Genomic DNA, 17,976 nt, shown 5'->3' with positions numbered 1-17,976 from the left:
TTATCTGTTTTGTGTGTGTTGAGTTTGAGGATTTCTTTATAGATCGTGTATATCAACCTTTTGTCTGTACTGTCATTTGCCAATATCTTCTCCCATGCTGTGCGTTGCCTTTTCATTTTGTTGACTGTTTCCTTTGCTGTGCAGAAACTTTTGATCTTGATGAAGTCCCAAAAGTTCATTTTTGCTTTTGTTTCCTTGGCCTTTGGAGACATATCTTGAAAGAAGTGGCTGTGGCTGATATCAAAGACGTTACTGCCTATGTTCTCCTCTAGGATTCTGATGGATTCCTGTCTCATGTTGAGGTCTTTTATCCATTTCAAGTTTATCTTTGTGTACTGTGTAAGAGCATGGGTGAGTTTCATTCTTCTACATATAGCTGTCCAGTTTTCCCAGCACCATTTATTGAAGAGACTTTCCTTTTTCCATTGTATATTTTTTCCTGTTTTGTCGAAGATTATTTGATCATAGAGTTGATGGTCCATATCTGGGCTCTCCACTCTGTTCCACTGGTCTATATGTCTGTTTTTATGCCAGTACCATGCTGTCTTGGTGATCACAGCTTTGTAGTAAAGCTTGAAATCAGGTAACGTGATGCCGCCAGTTTTGTTTTTGTTTTTCAACATTTCCTTAGCAATTTGGGGTCTTTTCTGATTCCATACAAATTTTAGGATTGTTGGTTCCAACTCTTTGAAAAATACAGGTGGAATTTTGATTGGAATGACATTAAAAGTATAGATTGCTCTAGGCAGTATAGACATTTTAACAATGCTTATTGTTCTGATCCAAGAGCATGGAACGACCTTCCATCTTTTTGTGTCTTCTTCAATTTCTTTCCTAAGTGTTCTGTAGTTCCTTGAGTACAGATCCTTTACCTCTTTGGTTAGGTTTATTCCAGGTATCTTATGGTTCTTGGTGCTATAGTAAATGGAATCGATTCTCTAGGTTTCTATCTCATTGATCTCTGCTCTAATCTTGATTATTGTCCTTCTTGTGTGTGGAGTTGGCTTAATTTGTTGTTGATTCTCCAGTTCTTTAGGTATAGAGACAGCTGGTATATTCTGGATTTTTCAATTTCTTGATGGAGACTTGGATGGCTATGTATTTCCCTCTTAGGACTGCCTTTGCTGTATCCCATAGGTTTTGGGCCGAAGTGTCTTCATTCTCATTGGTTTCCATGAATTAGAAACTCCCAAAATTGAACTAGGAAGAAATTGACAACCTGAATAGACTGATATCTAGTAACAAGATTGAAGCTGTGATCAAAAACCTCCCTAAACACAAGAGCCCAGGACCTGATGGATTCCCTGGGGAATTCTACCACACTTTCAAAGAAGAAATAGCACATATTCTCCTGAAGATGTTTCAAAAAATTGAAACAGAAGTAAAATTTCCAGACTCTTTTTATGAAGCTAGCATTACTCTGATCCCCAAACCAGGCAACAACCCCATCAAAAATGAGAATTTCAGACCAATATCACTGATGAATATGGATGCTAATATTCTCAACAAGATCATAGCAAATAGGATCCAACAGCACATTAAAAAGATTATCCACCATGACCAATCCACCATGGGATTCATCCCTGGGTTACACGTGTGGTTCAACATTTGCAAATCAATGTGTTAGAACAAGTCAATAAGAGGAGAGAGAAGAATCACATGGTCCTTTCAATTGATGCACAAAAGGCATTTGACAAATTCCAGCACCCATTCCTGATTAAAATGCTTCAAAGTATAGGGATAGAGGGAACATTCCTGAACTTCATAATATCTATATATGAAAACCCACAGCAAATATCATGCTCAATGGGAAAAACGTTGCAGCCTTCCCGTTGAGATCAGGAACACAAGAAGGATGCCCACACCCATCCACTCTTGTTGAACATAGTATTAGAAGTCCTAGCAACAACAATCAGACAACAAAGAGAAATAAAAGGTATCCAAATTGGCAATGAAGAAGTCAAACTCTCTCTCTTCACAGATGACATGATACTTTATATGGAAAATCCAAAAGACTCCACCCTTAAACTAATAGGACTCATTCAGCAATTCAGTATGTGGCAGGATACAAAGTCAATGTACAGAAATCAGTTGCTTTCTTATACACTAACAATGAAAACACAGAAAGGGAAATTAGAGAATCAATTCCATTTACTATAGCACCAAAACCATAAGATACCTGGAAATAAACCTAACCAAAGAGGTAAAGGATCTGTACTTGAGGAACTACAGAATACTCTTGAAAGAAATTGATGTGGGAGGACAATCTACGTGCCAATCAACTGATGCATGTGTAAATTATATACTCATAAACTGGAGTGTAATTCTTCTACAACGTGAATAAAACTTATGCTAAGAACATGTCCCTAAATGAGAGAAACAGGTTAAAAAACATTATATACCGAGTAAGTCCTTTTATATGAAATGTCTGAAAAGCTAATCTATAATGAAGGAAAGGAGATTATGGGACCCCTTCATGGCTCAGTCTGTTCAGCCACCGACTCTTGATTTCTGCTCAGGTCATGATCTCATGGTCATGGGATCAAGCCAAGTTGTGCTTTGTTTTCAGCATGGAGTCAGCTAAAGAGATTCACCTTCTCCCTCTACCCCTCCTCCAGTGCTCCAAATGGGAGCTCTCTTTCTCTCTCTTTAAAACAAAACAAAACAAAACAAGAAGATTAGTATTTGTCTAGGACCCCTTGTGATGGTGATGTAGAGGAATGATAAGTGACTATAATGGGTATGGAGTTTCTCTTTAGAGTTGTAAAGGTGTTGTAAAATTAGATAATGTCCATTGTTTCCCAGCCTTCTGTACTAAAAACTATTAAATCCTATACTTTAAATAAATGAATGGTATAGTATGTGGAATATATCTCACTGACAAGGCAAAGCAGGAAAGGGTCAAATACCCATGGGGTGAAGGTGAATGTCACCTGACAGTCAAGCAACTAGAGCTAATAGCGGAATGTGAGGCAGATCAAGCATGAAACCCAGGTAATAATATGGCACCCACATCCTTCCCTTCTCCTGCTGGTAGGCATAGATGCCTTAGGAATGCCCTACATTTCATCATGATACTATGAGACCATAGATGAACAGTGTTATGGAAACTATTATCCATCTTTAGGGTACTTATGGGCCTGACTTGGCAGGACTTTGGCTCACATTCATGGGGGCACTTCTGAAATCCTACCCACAGATATTCCCTGTTGCTGCTGAAGTAGTAGATACTGTGTGACATGTTTAGAACCTAATATGCCCCGCAGAATTCTTATCAAGCTTGCTTTCTGCTTTAAATGCTCCTGCTGCAAATTTTGATTTTTTTTTTCCCTACAACTTCAGGAAGTGTCCAGTGACATGGGGAGATGGCAGTGCAAATGGCCTGCTCTAGGGTTGAACTTTAGCCAGTAGGAAAAGTAAGTCAATGGCTAAATTCCCCCATTTATGGCTATTTGGAAAAGGAACATACAGTCTCTCTTAAAAGGCCCAGTGAGATCAAGAAATCAGCTGTGTAAGTGGTGAAACTAGCCAGGGCTATGCAATTTATAAGTTACTCTAGGAATAGAAATAGGTAAGAGTCTGACATTTTGGACATTGTATGAAAAAAAAAAAAGGAGATTTAATGAAAATAGGAAGGGTAAAAAAAACAAACAAAAATAAGGAGAAAGGGAAAAGTAGGATTAGTGGAGAAATAACAAATGATGTTAGTGGTTAAGAACAATATCAATGGCTTACAATCAGTAGAAACATGGAAGCCTGCATTACAATTTCTCCCAGGTATAAACTAGAAGTACATTTCCAAAAATTTCTGCAGAAATCCACAAAGATTTAATTAAAAGAAAAAACAGTGAACATCAATGGCACTATTGAACCAACACTTTTCCAATCAATGGAACTTTCAAAAGAGTAGAAGAAATAAAATTCAATAGAGAAAGAACCCCAAATAGATATTTAATACATCCAGTATATTAAAAATTTATCATCTTTATTTTACTTAAAAACATTAATCTCATGAACAAGATATTAATCATACAACAATTACTTCTGTTTACAGAAATGTTTTGGATTCATATGTTTGGTCCTAAATCCAGCAATTGATTGGTCTTTAAGTTTAGCAAATAAAGAAAAAATTAAAATTTTAACAGGTTGAAAAGACATCCTGGAATTAGCTCTTTTGCTTATTGGATGTCATCTTTTTTAAAAGTGAAAAGGCAGGGGCGCCTGGGTGGCTCAGTGGTTTAAGCCTCTGCCTTCGGCTCAGGTCATGATCTCAGGGTCCTGGGAGCGAGCCCCGCATCGGGCTCTCGGCTCAGTGAGGAGCCGGTTTCTCCCTCTCTCTCTGTCTGCCTCTCTGACTACTTGTGACCTCTCTCTCTCTGTCAAATAAATAAATAAAATATTTTTTTAAAAAAGTGAAAAGGCAATACGTGGACTAGAAAAAAAATAAACTCTATATATATAGACACACACTCTTATGGATAAGCATTTTTTTAAGATCTTAATTTTATCTTACTTTTTTTCAGTGTTCTAAGATTCATTGTTTATGCAACACACCGATGACCCTGCAATTTCACTACAGATGTAGTGAAAAGAAGGGCCATATGTACCCCAATATTTATAACAGTAATGGCCACAAATCATTGAACTGTGGAAAGAGCCAACATGCCCTTCAACAGATGTATAAGTATTTTATATTATATAAAACTTACATATTCAATTTCACATATAAATTATACATAAATATATACTTTATATTTAATATTATGTGTAAAGCATATATATAACAAAAAGAATTGTATCTAGAACATATAAACACACTTACAGTTTAGTAGTAGGAACACAAAACTGCTATTTTTACGTTGTACACAAGACATGAAAAGAAATTGAAAAAAGATATATGAATGCTGGATTTTAGGGTAGTTATATTTTTAACTTTTAAGGAAACCATATGTTTTCTACAGTGGCTGCATGACATTGCTTTCCCACTGACAGTGCTTGAATGTTGCCCTTTCTCCACACCCTTGCCAACATGCGTTATTTGTTGTATTGTTGATTTTAGCCATTCTGACAAATGTGATGTGATATCTTATAGTAGTTTTGATTTGTATTTCCTTGATGTTCAGTAATGTTGAGCATCTTTTCATGTGTCTGTTAACCATCCTAATGTCTACCTTTGAGAAATGTCTATTCATCTTCAAACCCTTTTGAATTGGATTACTCGTTTTTGATTGTTGAGTTTTTGAGGTTCTATATACAATTTAGATGCTAACCAACAATCCCTCAAGTGCACTATTACAAGGTATTTGCAGAAGAATACAGAAAAACAAGAATGCTGATTCAAAGATATACGTGCACCCTGATATTTACAACAGGATTACCTACAAAGGCCAATTACGGACACAGACTGAATATACATCAAATGATGAATGGACAAAGAAAATGTGAGAATACATAGATAGATAGATGATAGATAGATAGATAATAGAAGATAGATAGGCAAACCCAGAAAAGACCCTTTTTATCATTTTTTAAAATTTTATTTTATTTTTTCAGTGTTCCAAGATTCAGTTTATGCACACCAGCGCTCCATGCAATACATGCCCTCCTTAAAACCCAAAACCAGGCTCACCCATCCCCCTACCCCCCTCCCTTCCAAAACCCTCACTTTGTTTTTCAGAGTCCACTGTCTCTCATGGTTTTTCTCCATCTCTGATTTCCTCCAAATCACTTCTTTTCCTTCTCCTAATGTCTATGTTTTTCCTTATGTTCCACAAGTAAATGAAACCATATGATAATTGACTTTCTTGCTTGACTGATTTCACTCAGCGTAATCTACTCCAGTCCCATCCATGTTGATACAAAAGTTGGGTATTCATCCTTCTGATGGAGGCAGAACACTCCATTGTATATATGGACCATATCTTCTTTATGAAACCGGCTCTTAAATCTAGAGAGCAAAGTGATAGGAGCATAGGTGTATGGGGGATGTGTTTGACCTTGTATATTAACAAACTGGAATTTAAAAGAGAACTTTATCCATTTTGAGGTTGTCTTGTGTATGGTGTAAGAGAATGGGTTGGTTTCATTCTTCTGTATGTAGCTGTCCAATTTATCCAGCTTGAAGAGACTGTCTTATTCCATTGGATATTTTTTCTCTGATTTGTCAAGCTTAGTTGACCATAGAGTTGAGGGTCAATTTCTGGAGTCTTTATTCCATTCCATTGATCTATGTGTCTGTTTTTATCCCAATACCATGTGGTCTTTGTGATCATAGCTTTGTAAATACAGTTACAAGTCAGGCAATGTGATGCTCCTGCTTTTTTGTTCTTTTTTTTTTTAAGATTTTATTTATTTATTTGAGAGAGAGAATGAGAGAGAGAGAGAGCATGAGAAGGGGAAGGGTCAGAGGGAGAAGCAGACTCCCTGCTGAGCAGGCAGCTGATGCGGGACTCGATCCTGGGATTCCAGGATCGTGACCTGAGCCAAAGGCAGTTGCTCAACCAACTGAGCCACCCAGGCGCCATCGCTTTTTTGTTCTTTTTCAACATTCCCTTGGTGATTTGGGGTCTGTTCTGGTTTCATACAACTTTTAGGATTGCTTGTTCCAGCTCATTGTAAGACAGGAATCCATCAAAATCCTAGAAGAAAATATAGGCAGTAAACTTCTTGAAATTGGCCAGAGCAAATTCTTTCAAGACACTTCTCCAGGGCGCCTGGGTGGCTCAGTGGGTTAAGCTGCTGCCTTCGGCTCAGGTCATGATCTCGGGGTCCTGGGATCGAGTCCCGCATCGGGCTCTCTGCTCAGCAGGGGTCTGCTTCCCTCTCTCTCTCTTCCTGCCTCTCTACTTGTGATCTCTCTCTGTCAAATAAATAAAATCTTAAAAAAAAAAAAAGACACTTCTCCAAAAGCGAGGGAAACAAGCAAAAATGAGCTTTTGGGAAATCATGAAGATAAAAACCATCTGCAGAGCAAGTGACACAGTCAACAAAACAGAACATTGATGGTTCCTGGGCCTTCAATGATAAATAGTGAGGAGCCTAGCTCTTGTCCTCACAGAGCTTCAAACCCACTGAGAGATACCCATAGGGGAGCAGAAAATGATAACACCATGTTATATATGCTAGGGTAGCATCTTCGCATGGTGCTATGAGGATGTTTGAGGGACACACAACCAAGGCTGGAGGGCTCAGGAAAGGTTTCAAGATGAAAAGACATACAAAATAGTACCTGAAAGATGGAATTAAGTCAGCAGTGTGAATATGTTCACATCATTTAGTGTAACAGTATTTGTGCAAGAGAGAGTACATCACGAATGCAGGGGGTGAAAATCAGTATGCAGGAAATCTCGTGAATTCAGTGTGGCTATAGTTGCTGATTCATCTATTCAATCAACAATTATTTATTGTACTATCACTGGGTGCCAGGCAAAGTGCTAGACAACAAGGTAATAAAAGGTAAATAGACGAATATGAACTTGGAGAGACAGGAACAGAGGAGATGATGAAGAGTCTCATAATCCTGTTAAACTTTACTGCTAAATACCCTAAGGCACACATTAGAAGACCTTTTGAATGCATGAGTGATGCAGTCTGATTTCAGTTTGAGATGATAACTGTATGGGTTATCAGTGTGGGAAATGGAATGAGGGGAGCAAGAGTGATGGCAGAATGTTACTGAAATGACTTGGGCATGAAAAGATAGAACCCTGAAGTCTGGTGGTGACAGTGAAGATATAGGATGTGGTAAACCCTGTTATCTCCAGCCCCACTTCCTAGCAGCACAGTGTCTGGGCTATTAAGAGCTCAGGGTTCAGTGCCCCAACTCCTGTACAGTTGCTCCAGGACAAAATTATAGGCTATGCCCACAATCCCAGGACCCAGGATGGACCAATGAATGACAGGGTGGTCCCATACCCTCAGTTGGAACCAGTACTATATTGCAATATATATCCCAGAGTTCTCATGGTTGCAGGATAAAGGATATGGTTCCCAACTGGGACCATAACCTTCTTCCTGTACTGTAGTCAGCTTCTCTCAACCCTTGTCCTTAGAAATCACTTCCCTGAAAATACTGAACTGAGAATCTACCTAGGGAAACCAAACTATCAAAAAAATCGATTTTAAGAAATATTTAAGGAAACAAACAGAAGAACTTGACATGGAATGAAGATTTAAGAAAGAAATCATGGAGGAAAACCAGATTCTTTCTTTGATGACTGGGGAGATGAGGGAACAGAGAAGATGAATTTTTACCAGTTTAAGTGACTTCTCCCTCTTAATCTGAAGGGAGATTAATAACTCTGCATTGCCTAAAGAAACTGTAATTCGCCTTTCCCAGGCAGTAGCTTTAAAAGAAAAGGCTGATTGGGGTACCTGGGAGGCTCAGTGGGTTAAGCCTCTGCCTTCGGGTTGGGTCATGATCTCACAGTCCTGGGATCGAGTCCCGCCTTGGGCGTTCTGCTTGGCAGGGAGCCTGCTTCCTCCTCCTCCTCTCTCTCTCTCTGCCTGCCTCTCTGCCTACTTGTGATCTCTCTCTCAAATAAATAAAAATAAAGTCTTAAAAAAAAAGAAAAGGCTGATTCTCCTCAGGACCTATCTCCCACTACCCTCTTTACTCCTAGTCCTATAAATATAACATGAGTCCCAGCAGACCTAAAGGTGAGGTTTAAAGTGAGACCCATGGGGAGCACACTACATTCCAAAATAATGACGTGCTTTCTAATTTAAAAGGGCAGAAATAGGATAATCATGGAAGAAACATAAAATTCAATCAAGCCAAATTTCTTGATATGGGTTCACTAAAAAGAGATTTTTTATTTAATATTGTAGATGGGGAACTGAGTAAAAGCTAACAATTTTTCTGCTTGGAGGCTAAAATATGGACCAGAATGTGACCCATATTACACAAATTAGATAGGGAGGTTGGAATGTTAGATTGTATTTGGCATTTGAGATCTGTTTAATCTCCCTGGGAGGGTCCAGAAGACATATCTTTTATCATGACTGTGAGACATAAATTTGTCATGCTAGTCCCAGCACCCTTGAAAACCTCTGTGATCACTGTAGTTTTGTAGACCAGACCATTCGTGTCACTAAACTGGGAAGTCTCTATGCAAAGGTAGAAGTTTACCCCGTGTAGTAGTTGCCAAGTGGTAGCACTCAAGTTCCTTAAAGGCAAGGTAGGCATGCTTCCCATAGAGGACAGAAGACTCAATACAACAATCAGAATAATCAATATACTTCCATGAGGTAGGCACGTGTTGTGACGATACGTACAATACACTTGTTGTGATGTAGTGTTCCAAGATTCTTGTTTACATATAACACCAGTTTCCATGCAATATGTGCCCTCCTTAATACCCACCACCAGGCTCACCCATGCCCCTACCCACTTACCTCTACAACCCTCATTTTTTTTCTCAGAATCCACAATCTCTCATGGTTCAACTTACCCCACCCACACAACTTTTCTTTTCCTTCACCTAATGTCCTCCATGTTATTCCTTATGTTCCACAGGTAAGAGAAATCATATAATTGATTTTCTCTGCTTGACTTATTTCACTCAGCATAATCTCCTCTAGTCCCATCTTTGTTAATGCAAAAGTTATGTATTCATCCTTTCCAATGGCTGAGTGATATTCCATTGGATATATTATAGACCACACCTTCTTTAACCATTCACCTGTTGAAGGGCATCTCGGCTCTTTCCACATTTTGGCTATAGTGGAATTGCTACTATGAGCATTGGGGCACAGATGACCCATCTTTTCATTACACCTGTATCTTTGGAGCAAATACCCAGTAATACCATTGCTGAGTCATAGGGTAGCTCTATTTTTAACTTTTTGAGGAACCTCCACACTGTTTTCCAAGGTGGCTGTATCAACTTGCATTCCCACCAACAGTGTAATAGGGTTCCCCTTTCTCCACATCCTCCATAACATTTGTTGTTTCCTGCCTTCCTAATTTTTGCCATTCTACCTGGTGTTAGGTGGTATCTCACTGTGGTTTAGATTTGAAGTTCCCTGATGGCTAATGATGATGAGCATTTTTTCATGCATCTTCTAGCCACATGTATGTCACTTCTCCAGAATTCTAACGTTATCATAAAAACAGAGATTCATGGCCTCACACTCAATTCCCAGACTGGAAGCAGTTTATAGACTCAAAATTCCATGAATAAAGGGGGGACTGGGTCTCCTTCAGGAAGGACTTTGGGATATTGTTAAAAATGACTTAAAATAATCTTTACCTTGACTTTCTCCAAAAGAGCCACCGCCTCCTTACATACCTGCCTGAAGAAATTCTGCCTTTGTCAATAAACCCTATACCAGCTTTTTGTCTTGTTTATTTTACAGAATGCTGCAATACAGGGCTCTTCAAACTTGTTTGATATAAAATACATTTTCCTTTGTTTAAGCATTTATTTTCAAACACTAACAAGCCTTTTGGACATCTATTCAAAAAAAATTTTTTTTAAGTCTATACATTTTAATAGTTTTTGGAGACAATCTAGGTTAAGCAAGAGCAAAGTGCCTTTGTTTGCCTTTAATGGGGGGTGGGGAGGAGGGGTATTCTCTACACATTTTCTTTTTTAACTTTGCACTTTCTTTATATAATAGTTTGCATTTTGGTTATTTGCTGCCCTGGATACTTTCAGGAAGAATGACTTAAATATTCAGGGTGAATGAGTTGGAAAGAAGATCTGAAGTTTTCAGCTATGGAAACAGGAACAACATAGAACATTTTAACTTCTGACTGGAAGATGACGGTTGCATGTTTCTAATTTGTATGTGTTTTCCATCTTTGTGATAAGATGCTTTAATAAATCTCTTAAATATTTAAATTAATTGGATGATGTGCTTTAAGTAGAGCAACTGACATAATGAGCACTGACTGTTATACACCGCTGATGAATCACTAGATTTTACCCCCAAATTAAGAATCCAAAACTTTAAATAAAGCCAAAGAAAACAAGAACAACAACAACAATGATATCCCTTTTAAGGTAAGGGTTATCCTACTCCATCTCTCTCCTCCAACACCAAAAATTGTACAGTACTCACTCAGCCTCATTGGACTGGGGAGGTCGAAGGTACTTCATATGCATGGGATAGTTATCAAGTGACTCAAAAAGCTGCTAATTTGTTGGGAGCTCAGAAAAATAAAAGGCTCTGCCACAGGTATAGGCTTTGTCCCAAGCTTCTATTCAAGGTGGGTGTTAACAATTCTTCACATCACATGCTACAATACTTGATGTGTCAAGAAGAAAAGGATGTTATTGGAGTCTTTGGCAGTCCTCCATACATGAATTGTACTTCAGGTCCTCAAGTTTTTGGAACAAATTCCTGCCATCCTGTACAGATAATCACTCTCCTTTTGAGATATGGCTCTTGGCCTCCTACTGGGCCTTAGTAGACACTAAACACCTAACCACGGATAATCAAATATCTGTGAAACCTGAACTTCTCGTCTTGAACTTGGTGTTTTCTAACCCATAGAACCATAAAGTTGAGTGAGCAAAGCACTAATCTCTTATCAAATAGAAGAGTCTCCTTGTATATAAGGTTTTGCTTTCCATGGTTACATTTACCTGAAGTTCATCAGCAGATGATCCTCCTTCTGACATATTAGAGAAAGTAAGTAGTAGCTTCATGCTACAACATAATGCCTTTGTCATTAACCTCACTTCATCTTATCAGAACAATATTTTATCATCTCGCATCATCACAGGAAGAAGGGTGAGTACAGTACAATCAGGTATCTTGAGAGCGAGAGAGGGAGAGAGACAGAGATCATATTAGGGTAACTTCCCTTATAGTATATTGTTATACATTTTCTATTTTATTATTATTGCTGTTACTCTCTTACTGCATCTAATTTATAAATTAAACTTTATCTGAGGTACAGATGTGTGGAAATACCATAGTATATATAGGATTCAGTACTATCCATAGTTTCAGGTATCACAGTGGGTCTTGAAACACATTGCTCCCCACAGATAAGGAGTGACTAATGTATAGGTGATCTGCCCCAAACAGGAACTGAAGACAATGTTACATAAGAAGTACCCAAATGCTCACATTCCCCACTTTTACTACCATGACTTCCCTGTCCCAGCCTGTGCCCAAGGTCTTATGAGAAGTTCACCATGATCACATGATAGAAGAAGAGAAGATGTGGTCCTGATACACAGATAATTCGGCAGTGATGTGTTGGTATAGCTCAAAAGTGAATAGATACAGCACTCAGCTGCATTCTGGAAAATGTGAAGGGAAATTCTTTCAATGGGTAAGACTTGAAGCAATACTCCTGGTATTCACTTTCTTGGAAGGAGAAATGGCTGGATATAGAAAGTATACTGATTCATGGGTTTTGGCCAAAGGTTTGGATGAATAATCAGGGACTTGAAAAAAATATATATTAGGTCATTGGTAACAAGAAAATTTGAGAAAGAGTCAAGTTTCCATACCTTTCTGAATGAGTAAAAACACACAAATTTTGTCCATTGTGAATGCTCACCCAGGACTGACCAGAAGAGGAGGATTTTAAGAATCAAGTGGAACTAATGATGCAGTTTGTGCATACCAGTCAGTCTATTTCTCAAACACTCCTGTCATAACTCAATGGGCTCATGAACAAAGTGGCTGTGGTGGCAGAGAGGAAGGTTGTACATGAGCCCAACAGCATAGACTTCCACCCACTAAAACTACTGTGGACATGACCACTGCCAAGTGCCAACTCAGCAGATGCAACCTGAAGTCCCCAATGTGGCAGCATTCCTTGACATGATCAGCTTGGGTGCAGGTTGATTACATTGGAATGTTTCCATCATGGAAGGGCAGTATTTTATTGTGACTGCCATAGACCTTCCTTCAGATAGGGATTTGCATTCCCTGCATGCAATGTTGCTGAGAAAACTACATCCATGGACTTATAGAATTTTTTTTTCAAAAATCACAGCATTTCAGACAACATTGCTTCTGATCAATAATCTCTCTTCACAGTAAATGAACTGTCCCAATAAACCCATGCTTATGGTATTCATTGGTCTTAGTATATTTATCACCCTGCTGAGGCAATTGCTCTCATAAAATGGTGGAAAGACCTTCTGCAGAATTAGTTATAATACGAAGTAGGTAACAATACATACCAGGGATGGTGCAAGGGTCTTCAGTTGTCTGAAATTCCATATATGCTCTGAATAAGCATCCATGCCATATTCCTGCTCCTCCCATAGCAAGGTCCTGTAATCAAAGGATAGAAATGGGAGAGACAACATGCATTATTACCCTAAGTTACACACTAGCAAAATTTGTGCTTCCTATTGCCATTTACTTACACTTTTGTTCCTTTGAGGTCTGCATTCCAAAGGGACAAATGCTTCTAGTAGTAGACCCAAAAACATTCTATTGAACAGTGTTAAGACTGCTGCTTGACCACTTTGGGTAGCTCATGATTTAAATCAATAGGAATAGAAGAAGGTTGCTGTGCTGGCTAGGGTAATTAATTTTGGCAAACAAGGGGAAATTGGACTACTACTCCACAATGGAGGTAAGAAAAAGTATATCTAGAGAACAGGAGATCTGATAGGACCACACTTAATATCACCATACTCTGTGATTAAGGTGAATGGAAAATTACAATACCCCCAAATATTCAAACTATTAATGACCCAGACCCTTCAGTAATGAAGTTTTGTGTCACCCCATCAGCTAAAGAAGCATGACCAATTTTGGTGCTTATTGAAGGCACATTGAATATAGAATGGGTAAGAAAAGAAAGTATTTATAAATTAATCATGTGACTTACAAAAATGAAGACTGTAATTATTGTATTTACTCCTTATATTATGAATATGTTTTTGTGTGAATATATATATAGCAAAATCTTTACGCTCTTCCTTTTTTTATTACCTTATCATGAAACTGAAGATATATTGAATTTCTGTCATAGCACTTTAATATTCTTATTTGCCACTGTAGCATTTGTCTTACTGAATATCAAGGGGAAAGTAAAAATCACCCAATATTTTACTTTCTTATCCTCTGGAACTTTTAGAGCATTTTCAGTTCTATGCCGGACTATGATGATAGGTGGAATTACTACCTTGTTTGTTTGTTTGTTTGTTTATTTAATCTAGAGATTAAGTATGGTTTAAGGAGGTGTGTCTAGGTGTTAGTGGATAAACAATGAACTTGTACTGGTTAATTTTATCTGTTAACATGACTTGATCACAGGATGCTCAAATACTTGTTCAACTATTGTTTTTTCTGGATGATATTAATTTTGAATTTGTAGACTGAATAAAGTAGATTGCTTTCACTAATGTGAAGTCTTCATCTAACTAAAGGAATTCCTGACAATTACAGAAGGCTAACCTCCCTTGAATAAGAGGGAAGTCTCCTACCTGAGAGACTTCCAACTAACCATTATCTCTCTCTGTCTGATGGCTTGCACTCTGATACATTAACTCTTCCTGATCTAAGGAGCCTCCTGCCTATGGCCCTCTACTGAGACTTTGGCTTTTACTGGTTTATAGCAGTTTCTGGTCTTTACTAAAAATGGAACATAGACTTGCAGATTTTGCCCTTGCCAGCTTCTATATGCATGAAAGTCAGTTCTTTTTCAATAAATCTCTTTGTGTGTGTATGCAGGTGTGTGTGTGTGTGTGTACTCTGAATGATTATATATATATTTTTTAAAGATTTTATTTATTTATTTGACAGACAGAGATCACAAGTAGGCAGAGAGGCAGTCAGAGAGAAGAGGGAAGCAGGCTCCCTCCTGAGCAGAGAGCCCGATGTGGGGCTCGGTCCCGGGACCCTGGGATCATGACCCGAGCCGAAGGCGGAGGCTTTAACCCACTGAGCCACCCAGGCGCCCCTGAATGATTATATATTTTCATGGATCAGGAGACTCAATATTGTTTAGAAGTCAATAATATCTGAAACAATACACTTTTAATAAAACCCATATCAAAATTCCAATGGCAACTTTTGAGGATATAAGAAAATCACCTGACAGTTTTATATGGAATCTCAAGAGATCTTTAGTCTAAAGAAAAGAAAAAAAATATTGAAAAGAAAATGTGTAGGTTTCACATCTCCTGATTTTAAAGCTTATAATAATGTTACAGTAATGAAAACAGTATGTTAATAGCATTAAGACAGGTACACAGACAAATGGAATACATTGGAGAGCCCAGAAACACAACATCACCTATATGGTCACCTGACTATCTACAAGGGTTTCAACATCATGTAATAGAAAAATAATAGTTTTTTCAACAAATAGTTTGGAAAAACTAAAGATTCATGTGCAAAAGAATAAAGGTGGGCTTAACTTACACCCTATGCAAAATAAATGCCAACTGGATCAAAGACCTAAGTATAAGAGCTAAAACTCTAAAATATTTAGAAGAAAATAAAAGTGAAAAAAGTTTCAAGACATTACTTTAGGAAATAATTTCCTGAATATGACACACAAAAAAGCTTACAGAAGAAATAAATGAATAAATTGAATAAGGTCAAAGTGAAAAACTTCTATTCATCAAAGGCCACAATCAATAGAGTGAAAAGACAATTCATGGAATTGCTAAAACTCAATATCACCAAAACTCCTGAATAAACGTTTATCAAAAAAATACGTACAAATGTGCAAAGAGCAGATGAGAAAATACCCAACGTCACTAAACACATATGTTCATACGAATATAAAAATGGTGGGGCCACTGTGAAAGACACTATGACATTCCAGAAAGTCAACAATAAATGAGAAAGTGATCTCTAATTTCCAACTCCAGGTATATAACAAAAGCATTGGAAGTGGGGATTGGAAGGGATATGTGTACCCTCATGTCCATATCATCACCGGTTGTATTAACAAAAATAGGTAAGCAACCCAAGTGTCCACCAACATATGAACAAACAAAATGTGGTACACATACAATGAAATATTATCCAGCATAGAAAAGGAAGGTTCCTGGGCCATGGCACAGCAGAGATACATTTTGATGACATATTACGTGAAATAAGCCATTTATGTTTTAAAAACTTCATATTTTATAACAGGTTTATATTAACAGGTAAATGGTGAAAAAGAGATTTCCCACATGCTCTTTCCATTTCTCTTGTGTCCTTTTGTTTCCTCTGTTACCATCTTACATAGAAGAGTATATTAGTTCACAAGTAATTAACTTCATGGGAACCCATTATTTTTAACCAACAACGATATTTTATTCAGATTACTTTCACTAATGGCATTTTTCTTCTCCAGAATCTCATCCAGCATGCCACATTAAATTCAGTTGACATATCTTCTTCAGCACCTACAGACAGTGAGTTTCTCTAGATATTCTCTTATTTATTTCAAGTGCAATTAACATACAGCATTTTATTACTTTCAGGTATGTAAAATGATTCTACATTTCTACAGCTAATGCAGTGCCCATCACAATAACTCTGCACAACTGTTTTTGTTTTTGATGAACTTGACTGTTTTGAGCAGAACCAGTGAGACATTTTATATAAAGACATTCACTTGGGATTTGTTTGATATTTCACTCAAGATTGGACAGGGGTTATGGCTTATTAGAAGAAAGATCACAGAGGCCAAGTTCCATTTGCATCGGATCATGCCAGTGGGTACATCATTTCAATGTGACTCATAATCATTGATATTAAACTTGATCACCTGGTTAAATTAGTGTTTTCCACATTTCTCCTCTCTAAAATCACTCCTTCCATCCCACTCCATAGTAAGCCTTTGGATGGTACTCATTTGTGTACACTCTACAAATAAGAGACTGAGAAGTAGCCTACAATCCATTGAGAGCAGAGTAACTACAGTATCATTAGGGATTCTTTTATTATGAAGGATTAGTCTATTGTTCACTATTGATTATTTACTTATTTAAGTGTTTAATATCATTATGAACTTGTGAATTGTTTAAACTATGTGTTATATTTCAATTCAATGTCATTTATTTTGTTCCTCAATTTTTTTCCAGCTTTTGTCAACAGGGGCTCTTCCCATTTCTCTTGTGCCCTTTTGCCATATTCTCATCACTGTGTGTGTGTGTGTGTGTGTGTGTGTGTGTGTGTTAGCACTTCCTTACCTTCCATCACTTCCATCATCTTGGACATTCCCTGAACCAGTCCTAGAATCAGCCATTTACTTAAGAAGTTCTCTTCATTTTCTTGGATAATGATGAAGAACCAAGCCCTGGCAGCAGAGCACTAGATAATCACTGTTTTTATCTATTTATTTATTTTTTCCATTTTATTTATTTTTTCAGCGTAACAGTATTCATTCTTTTTGCACAACACCCAGTGCTCCATGCAAAACGTGCCCTCCCCATTACCCACCACCTGTTCCCCCAACCTCCCACCCCTGACCCTTCAAAACCCTCAGGTTGTTTTTCAGAGTCCATAGTCTCTTATGGTTCGCCTCCCCTCCCCAATGTCCATTTTTTTATTCTAGCCAAAAGACATCCTTTATGACCCAAATAATCACTTTTAATTTAAAGAAGAGATCACATTTTTCCCATAACCTATAATACATGTTGAAGAAGTTCTTTACTACTTCTAGCTCAGGATTCTTAATTTAAAAGGAAGGGGGCAAAAAAGGAACAAAAAAAAAATAGGAAGGGAGATTTCAGGGAATTACCCTCCCCAGACTCCAATATTTTGCATCACTCATGTTTAAATACCACGGCAGGAAAGGAAAAAAAGGAAGCATTTCCCAGTCAAACATTCCATGTGCTATTTGATTTCAGAAAGTGTGGAATGAATCCAGGACCAACTTCTTCAAGCATAAAGGTGAGAAGCTGAGCTTCAGTGACATCAAATGAGATCAGACAGAATTTTAGAAACAAGTTTTCTTTTTCTTTTTTCTTTTTTAATTCTCATTTGAGCAAAGAGTAGCGAAATCACCTTGAGAAGAAAGGAGAACTGAACATCCTAACCTTCAGG

The sequence above is a fragment of the Meles meles genome, chromosome 8 (assembly GCF_922984935.1).
Source record: "Meles meles chromosome 8, mMelMel3.1 paternal haplotype, whole genome shotgun sequence".
Classification (NCBI taxonomy): Eukaryota; Metazoa; Chordata; class Mammalia; order Carnivora; family Mustelidae; genus Meles; species Meles meles.
The sequence above is the reverse complement of the archived record's forward strand: the minus strand, read 5'-3'. Positions refer to the sequence as shown.